General features: G+C 30.2%; 2 long non-coding RNA genes across 2 annotated transcripts; both read right to left on the minus strand.

The window, feature by feature from the left end:
* Window positions 1-1,528: 1,528 nt before the first annotated feature.
* On the minus strand, window positions 1,529-2,837 carry LOC126680148 (uncharacterized). Its single transcript, XR_007641059.1, has 2 exons — window positions 2,613-2,837; window positions 1,529-2,077 (listed from the first exon to the last, which is right to left on the minus strand). It is a non-coding gene; the product is annotated as an uncharacterized LOC126680148 (long non-coding RNA).
* Window positions 2,838-5,847: 3,010 nt separating this feature from the next.
* Window positions 5,848-7,156, minus strand: LOC126680149 (uncharacterized). The gene is made up of 2 exons (XR_007641060.1): window positions 6,932-7,156; window positions 5,848-6,396 (listed from the first exon to the last, which is right to left on the minus strand). It is a non-coding gene; the product is annotated as an uncharacterized LOC126680149 (long non-coding RNA).
* Window positions 7,157-9,703: the final 2,547 nt, after the last annotated feature.

The raw sequence follows: 9,703 nt of genomic DNA on the forward strand, positions 1-9,703 counted from the left end.
TGATTGATCGAGGGGAAGCACTTTCGGAAGCTCGAAGAAAGATCAGAGAGAGATGTAGGTTCACATTCATTGTCTGTTTCAGACTCTGATCCTACTAATTTGGTATCCTTGCGAGCATCTTTGGTTTCTGAATCGACATTTTCAGAAATTATGGGTTTGCAATTGTAATTTTGATTGATTATTGTGTGTGGCATTCGTTTGTTTTGATGATTCATTATTATTTTCAGATTTAGAATTCATGCATTTGGTTGTGTGTTCATTGCTTTTGTTTCTGAATAGATTATTTGAGGAGTTGTTTTGTTCCGGTTGGTTGTTTGGAGATCAAAGATTGGAAATTTTGTGTCCATGCTATTCAATTCTTATTAACTCTGTTGTGGGATCAAATTGTTAATTTTTTTTTATCTTGTTATTTGACTATTTATGTAGTTCGATTCCTAGGATATTACATTGTTGTTTTTCTTTCTTATTAAATTTTTGCTAATACAAACATTGTAGCCTTATTATTTGCTTTTGAAACTTTTTCTGGTTATGGTGAATCATGTGCTTTTTGGCGCTTCTATTTTTTGTTTTATTTCCTTTTGTGGAATTATTGTTTCTGTTGGAGAGGATGTAACGAGATTTTTTTTATCTTTCATCATTATGTTTCTATTAAATTTTATGGAAATGGCTATCCTTGAGCTTATTTTTCTAATATAGACATGTTAAATATTGCAAGACTCAAACTCAAAGTATTTAGACATTTTAATTAAGCTTGACAATGATTTTGAAAATGACTATACAACATTACTAATTGCTTTTGAATGAATGGATATTGAGAGTGTTCTGTAAATGTGATAACATAACTCTCTCATTTCCTTAACTTTTCTCAATTATTCATGGCGAGGGAAAGTACTAATTGTTTTATTGTTTTTTCATTCTACTTAATTGTTTTATTGTTTTTTTCATTCTACTTAATTGTTTTAGCATGGAAGTTGAAGTGGATGATTTTGTTTTGGTCTGAAAAATCCAGTTTTACTTGCCTTTTGTTCTTAGATTGGATTTTAGATCTCTAATTATCATAAGCTTTTATCTATGTGGATTTTGAAATGGAAAGATTGTAGATTCATTAAATTGTGTTTGTGGACATTTAACCTCGAGTGAATTGATCTTTCAAGTTGAGCATTTCATCTTTTGAGCTCATAAGGAATGGGAAATCAAAATAAAGTTCTGCACTTGTAAGTAGTTCTTCTATTGGTGGTCATAAGTAATGGCAATAAATAAGTTTATATTGGTGATCTTATCTTAATTTGCCTATTAATAAATCCAGAGAAACTTGTAAGCAGTTCTTCTATTTCTTTCTTGGTTCTGGCGTTATCTTATGAGATGCCGAGAATGGAATATTCCCTATGTACGGATATGTGCTCTTCACTGAGTTCTTAAACTGCAATTGGCCATCTTAAAAGTAATTCTTGTTTAAATTTACTATTGCATAGCTTGAATTATAGTACAAGGTCATCTAATAAAATATCTGGAAGCAGAAGGTTTCTCGTTCTTGAATACATTCAATATATATATCTATTGCTGAATCTGCAAACGTTCAACTTCTTTTACAATAGATCATATGCAGGACATTAACATATGATAAAGTAGCAGTGAATATTGGCAACCTTGGGTGTCACAAACAACTATATAAGTATGCTTGGAAGAGGTAAAAAAAATGTTAAGCAACCTGATCTTGAAGATCTAGAAAAGAATCTATCTTCATGGCCCCTGTCAAGCTTATAAGAACTTCATCTGCATTAGTGGATCCAGACCCTGAACAAGATAAATCACCACTTTTTTTGCTTATTTGCCTCTATCAGCATTGACTTGGGATCATACTTAAAGTTATACAGCCTTGATGCTAGACGGTGTGAAAATCTCCAAGCTTGGCGCCCTTTTGTTCTTTCCTCAATTGTTCTATAACCGCAGGCTGATGCCTATTCTAATAACCCATAGAAGCTGTTAATACAAGTTGACTGCTATCAAAGGTTGAGCCAGCTAGAGACTGTGGCAAAGTCTTATCCTTCCACGCTTCAATCATAATATTAAAATAGCACTACAATTGCAAACAATTATGCCAATTAGATAATTAGCATATGAACAGTAAAATTATCTAAAATAAGCCATTGAATGAAGATGTTATAGAATGAGAAATTCAAACATTTGTAGCATGAAAATATAACCCACAGCCCAATAAACTTCCCATGAGACTACAACAATGAATAGGTACAAGTAGCTCCGACAAGATGAAAAATCAAAGGGTAGAAACAATTTAGTAATTTTTGCATCAACTAAGAATTTCATCAATATTGTAAAATAAACATATATAATCATCAAGAATAAGGAAGCTTATTCGGAAAGCCAGCATATAAGCAATCAAGCTAGACTGACTTAAATTAAATCGATCATGAAGAAGCAGAAAGTTGCAAAATTCAAACGGAGAAATATTGAACGAATAACTACATAAAGGAGATCAAACAAGCATCAAATTTGTAGAAACTCCACAAAACAAAAAACTGAAATCCGCATAAACAAAAAGAAAGAATGTTAATAAGGAACTGTTGTTGTCAAATCAAAAAATTCCCACCCACCAGAATGAAGCTTTATCAGCTTAAGAAAACATCACTTAATTGTTAATGGTGGTAGTGGTAGCCGCGGTGGTTGTCACGGTGGGTAATAGTGTTGGTAATGGTGGAGGTCGAAGGAGGATAGAAAAATTGAGTCGAAGGAAGACAGAAAAATTGAAAACAAAAAATAGTTTATGAATCAAAGCAAAAAGAATTAAGTTTAGGGGAAAAAAATTAAGACAAAGTCGATTTAGGGGAAAAAAATGAGATAGAACAAAAAAAAGATGCAAGAAAGGAATTAAATGAAGAAAGATTAAAATTACCTACTATAGCCGGTCATTAACCGGCTATAGCGGGTAAAATTGAGAAATGGTATCTAAGTCTAAGTGGTACCGTATAACTAGCCCATATTTTCATAAGCTTGTTAACTAATTATGTATTACATAGCAAAGGTAATATTTTACTTAAAAACAATGTGACATACAATTTTATTTCTTTTTTATTATTCAAATAAATTTTATAAGGAATTTTCATATCATTATATGGAGAAAGAATTACATAGATATTGGTAAGAAAATATAATTTTTCTGAGATATTAAGAAAATATTTTTAAGAATATTGAATCAAACAAAATATACTAAAAAATACCAAAGAAAAATAAAAAATACAACAAAAAGTTACAAAAAAACACTCTTAAAATACATATAACAATTTATACACTTATAAAGTCAATAACACGTGTTGACCTTTCACTGACAAATTCACCCACCATACCAGGTGCTTGACGCAGGTCGGATTCGGTTTAATTAGGGCGAAGCTTTGAAAACCAGATGGACTTTAAAAAAAATAACACGTGTTGACACCGAATGACCCATTATTGACTGCCATTGACCGTTGTTGACCATAATTATCAGAAACCTGTCAAACAACTTTTTGGCCAAAATTACAGCGCTTTTCTTTACTCCGGTGGGTGTTTCTAGTGTTTCTCTTGTTCTTTTTTTAAATGTGGTATTTTGTAAATAAAATTTTTTAAAAATTAATTGATCAAGTTGGAAGTATATTTTTTTTAAAATTACAGTACTGCTGTAAATAAATTTTTTAAAAATGGTGAATGTTGTATAAATATTTATTTAATTAAAAAGAAATAGATAACAGTTTTATGCTTTTGAAAGTGGAGAATTATAGTGATAATAAGCATTGTATATATTAGTACACTAGTGTCATATCTTTACTAAAATCACATGGGACAGAAACTTTCAAGAATAATTAATTGCTAGTAACTTTAGCGGGTCGTTCTACTGTACCACTAGAGTTTAGGTACCACTGGCTTTTAAGACCGTCAGATCATTTTGTGATTAATATGCTCCGTTTATTATATTACTAGCTACTTATTCAGCAGGTAACATTTTTAAATCACAATTATCTCTTACCTGTTCAGCCAGTCACAAACAACTTTCTCCTAATGAAAAGTTGCGCTGCCATTCCCACTGGCCGGAAATGCCTAACGTCTTTTACCTTGTGCTAACGGTGTAGTCCTTCATCATCTTTCTCGCGACTGAAATCTTTCTCCTATCTACAGTACCACGAGCTTTGTCGCTCTCTGCTTTTGGATTTTCTGCCAGACGTTCCCTAAATCGAACCAGTTTCTCTGCTTCAGCATAATCAAACGGCTTCAACTGCTCCAGGGCGGTTGGATCATGAAATTTCTTTGCATTTTTGTTGGCTTTGTTCTGATTGATCGAGGGGAAGCACTTTCGGAAGCTCGAAGAAAGATCAGAGAGAGATGTAGGTTCACATTCATTGTCTGTTTCAGACTCTGATCCTACTAATTTGGTATCCTTGCGAGCATCTTTGGTTTCTGAATCGACATTTTCAGAAATTATGGGTTTGCAATTGTAATTTTGATTGATTATTGTGTGTGGCATTCGTTTGTTTTGATGATTCATTATTATTTTCAGATTTAGAATTCATGCATTTGGTTGTGTGTTCATTGCTTTTGTTTCTGAATAGATTATTTGAGGAGTTGTTTTGTTCCGGTTGGTTGTTTGGAGATCAAAGATTGGAAATTTTGTGTCCATGCTATTCAATTCTTATTAACTCTGTTGTGGGATCAAATTGTTAATTTTTTTTTATCTTGTTATTTGACTATTTATGTAGTTCGATTCCTAGGATATTACATTGTTGTTTTTCTTTCTTATTAAATTTTTCCTAATACAAACATTGTAGCCTTATTATTTGCTTTTGAAACTTTTTCTGGTTATGGTGAATCATGTGCTTTTTGGCGCTTCTATTTTTTGTTTTATTTCCTTTTGTGGAATTATTGTTTCTGTTGGAGAGGATGTAACGAGATTTTTTTTATCTTTCATCATTATGTTTCTATTAAATTTTATGGAAATGGCTATCCTTGAGCTTATTTTTCTAATATAGACATGTTAAATATTGCAAGACTCAAACTCAAAGTATTTAGACATTTTAATTAAGCTTGACAATGATTTTGAAAATGACTATACAACATTACTAATTGCTTTTGAATGAATGGATATTGAGAGTGTTCTGTAAATGTGATAACATAACTCTCTCATTTCCTTAACTTTTCTCAATTATTCATGGCGAGGGAAAGTACTAATTGTTTTATTGTTTTTTCATTCTACTTAATTGTTTTATTGTTTTTTTCATTCTACTTAATTGTTTTAGCATGGAAGTTGAAGTGGATGATTTTGTTTTGGTCTGAAAAATCCAGTTTTACTTGCCTTTTGTTCTTAGATTGGATTTTAGATCTCTAATTATCATAAGCTTTTATCTATGTGGATTTTGAAATGGAAAGATTGTAGATTCATTAAATTGTGTTTGTGGACATTTAACCTCGAGTGAATTGATCTTTCAAGTTGAGCATTTCATCTTTTGAGCTCATAAGGAATGGGAAATCAAAATAAAGTTCTACACTTGTAAGTAGTTCTTCTATTGGTGGTCATAAGTAATGGCAATAAATAAGTTTATATTGGTGATCTTATCTTAATTTGCCTATTAATAAATCCAGAGAAACTTGTAAGCAGTTCTTCTATTTCTTTCTTGGTTCTGGCGTTATCTTATGAGATGCCGAGAATGGAATATTCCCTATGTACGGATATGTGCTCTTCACTGAGTTCTTAAACTGCAATTGGCCATCTTAAAAGTAATTCTTGTTTAAATTTACTATTGCATAGCTTGAATTATAGTACAAGGTCATCTAATAAAATATCTGGAAGCAGAAGGTTTCTCGTTCTTGAATACATTCAATATATATATCTATTGCTGAATCTGCAAACGTTCAACTTCTTTTACAATAGATCATATGCAGGACATTAACATATGATAAAGTAGCAGTGAATATTGGCAACCTTGGGTGTCACAAACAACTATATAAGTATGCTTGGAAGAGGTAAAAAAAATGTTAAGCAACCTGATCTTGAAGATCTAGAAAAGAATCTATCTTCATGGCCCCTGTCAAGCTTATAAGAACTTCATCTGCATTAGTGGATCCAGACCCTGAACAAGATAAATCACCACTTTTTTTGCTTATTTGCCTCTATCAGCATTGACTTGGGATCATACTTAAAGTTATACAGCCTTGATGCTAGACGGTGTGAAAATCTCCAAGCTTGGCGCCCTTTTGTTCTTTCCTCAATTGTTCTATAACCGCAGGCTGATGCCTATTCTAATAACCCATAGAAGCTGTTAATACAAGTTGACTGCTATCAAAGGTTGAGCCAGCTAGAGACTGTGGCAAAGTCTTATCCTTCCACGCTTCAATCATAATATTAAAATAGCACTACAATTGCAAACAATTATGCCAATTAGATAATTAGCATATGAACAGTAAAATTATCTAAAATAAGCCATTGAATGAAGATGTTATAGAATGAGAAATTCAAACATTTGTAGCATGAAAATATAACCCACAGCCCAATAAACTTCCCATGAGACTACAACAATGAATAGGTACAAGTAGCTCCGACAAGATGAAAAATCAAAGGGTAGAAACAATTTAGTAATTTTTGCATCAACTAAGAATTTCATCAATATTGTAAAATAAACATATATAATCATCAAGAATAAGGAAGCTTATTCGGAAAGCCAGCATATAAGCAATCAAGCTAGACTGACTTAAATTAAATCGATCATGAAGAAGCAGAAAGTTGCAAAATTCAAACGGAGAAATATTGAACGAATAACTACATAAAGGAGATCAAACAAGCATCAAATTTGTAGAAACTCCACAAAACAAAAAACTGAAATCCGCATAAACAAAAAGAAAGAATGTTAATAAGGAACTGTTGTTGTCAAATCAAAAAATTCCCACCCACCAGAATGAAGCTTTATCAGCTTAAGAAAACATCACTTAATTGTTAATGGTGGTAGTGGTAGCCGCGGTGGTTGTCACGGTGGGTAATAGTGTTGGTAATGGTGGAGGTCGAAGGAGGATAGAAAAATTGAGTCGAAGGAAGACAGAAAAATTGAAAACAAAAAATAGTTTATGAATCAAAGCAAAAAGAATTAAGTTTAGGGGAAAAAAATTAAGACAAAGTCGATTTAGGGGAAAAAAATGAGATAGAACAAAAAAAAGATGCAAGAAAGGAATTAAATGAAGAAAGATTAAAATTACCTACTATAGCCGGTCATTAACCGGCTATAGCGGGTAAAATTGAGAAATGGTATCTAAGTCTAAGTGGTACCGTATAACTAGCCAACTTTAGCTGCTGCCTTATATTTTTAGTATAAAAATATTCAATTTTGTTTTACTCATTTCAATAAATAACAAAATTAAGTCAATAATTAACGGTGGGCATTTTTTTCATTCTACAAATTAATAATTACTCTCCACTTTCACTTTTTTAATTTGCAAATAACTTTTTTAATTTGCCAAAAGTCGCGGATTCAAATTCCGGCTACGCCATTTCTTACTAGTGGTTGAGGTTAGATTGCTTGCCATTATAACCCGAAATTACCAGGTATGTGGGTTTGCGGACGGTCCACATTTTTAAATTTGACAATGATATTGAGTTTCGGCTCAGTAGAGTGAGTCCTCGTCACCAAAAATGATGTATCCATTATTTTTTAGTATTTTAAAACAGCTCAGCTATTATTAAAAAAAAACAATTCAGTTTATTTTTTTAACTCTTTGATTTTAAATAATTATTTTATATAAGTAATTTTAGTTTCAATAACTCTATTTATTTTTTGTTTTATATATCCATCTTTTTTTATATGTTATTTAAAAAAAACGTGATAATTTAGTAAAAAAAGTTAAAAATATCCATTTATTATACTTTATATGTAACTTCCATAATATATTAATTTTGTATCATAAATATTAATATTTTTAAGAAACGCATATTTTTATGTATGTATTGGTATATTGTTACATATTTTTTGTAAATTTATCAGTTGATCACTCATTCTGAAATTGCTTCACACATGGCTCGTTTAATTATGAAATTCTCTCACACTTCACTCTTTTAGCAAACTCAAATTATAATTATATATCTATGTATATTATATTTAATTTATAATAAAAAATTTACTCTCACACTCCGTATTTTAAAATAATTATTTTTTAAAAAAATGTTTTTACTTTTTTTTAAAATATTTTTTTTCTAAAATGATTGAACTTTTTAAGCAATTATTATTTTTAAAATCGTTTTTATTTTTCAAAAATTTTATTTTTTTATTTTTTTAATAATTTTATTTTTCAAATAATCATTTTTAGTGATTGATCTGTCGCTAACACTTAGCTCCATTACTAATCCATTGTTATTTTTCAGTAAAAGATTTTGGCGCCTTGTCTCTTGCCAAATTGGCGACAAATTCATCGATGATTGTTGGCACCAACTTCACGCCTTGCTGGCGAATTTTGTTGCTAATCTGTGGGTAATTTAACGATAGATAAATTCATCGCTAATTACAAATTTAGTGATGGAAATGAAATCTCTCGCTAAATTTTATCGCTAATCGATTATTTTCTATTATCGTATAAAGTGTAATGTAAAATATTAAAAGATAAATGATTCTTAAGAAAGGATAGTAAAGTCATTTATAATTAAGATTTCAGTGCAATTATAAACGGGGGAGTGAAAAAATTCGCATCTACGAGAAATGAAAGATATTGCAAATATTCCTCTTTTAATCTATTGAGAATACAATCAAATTGAGTAATATCAAATACCCAATAAAAATAAGCTACCTACAGTATCCTGTTTATTTTTGACTCTAACATGTCCTTATTAATCCCCTGTTTGCTTTTCCCAAGCCCCTCTCCTTCTTCCCATCCCTAAAAGTATGAAAAATCATACATCAAACAAACACGCCCTAACATTAGCACAATCAGACATAAACAAAGATGTAATATTGCTAAAGACAATTAAAGAAGTCATTTTTCTTTATCTTTAATTAATACCGAGCCTACCTATATAGCTAAAAAAACCCTTCCTAAACTTGCACAAAAACGAAAAAAAAAAAACTTAACTCGTAAATTCTTTTAGTAATATCATGAACAGGTGAATGGTGATATATCAAAAATAAATTTAAAATTTTTCCTTTATTAAATATTATATACATATTATTAAGAAGGGACCACAAAAATAAAAAAATATTTTTCACTCTCAAAATAAAACTCTAGTCCCTTTAATCTTTCTTTTAATCTTATAAATTTGGTTACCATCTATTACTTTTTTTGTACTTTAGAATTCTTTATTTGTTTGAAATTTTAAAACGAAAAACAGTTGCAAGAGTTTAAATATTTGGGAGTTAAAATTTAATAATTGTCAAGTTTTGCCTAGGAATTGTTCATTTCATTCTTAAATTATCTTTTAGGCTTTTATGTAGTATATTTAATTAGTAAAATTTGAGTATAAAATGTTGTAGATTTATTCTCATTAGACTTTTGTTCGTAAATTAGAGTATGTGTTTCATTTCATATAATTTTAATGTGTAGAATTTTATAATCTTTTATATTTGTATGCACGAGTATAGCATATCATAATTTATTCTAAATAATATTAAAGTGATAATTTATTATAAGAAGAAGTTTTCAATACGTAGAGAATCAAAGTGCATGTGCATGTTTCTAAAAGAAAAAA

This window comes from Mercurialis annua, linkage group LG5, assembly GCF_937616625.2.
Source record: "Mercurialis annua linkage group LG5, ddMerAnnu1.2, whole genome shotgun sequence".
Classification (NCBI taxonomy): Eukaryota; Viridiplantae; Streptophyta; class Magnoliopsida; order Malpighiales; family Euphorbiaceae; genus Mercurialis; species Mercurialis annua.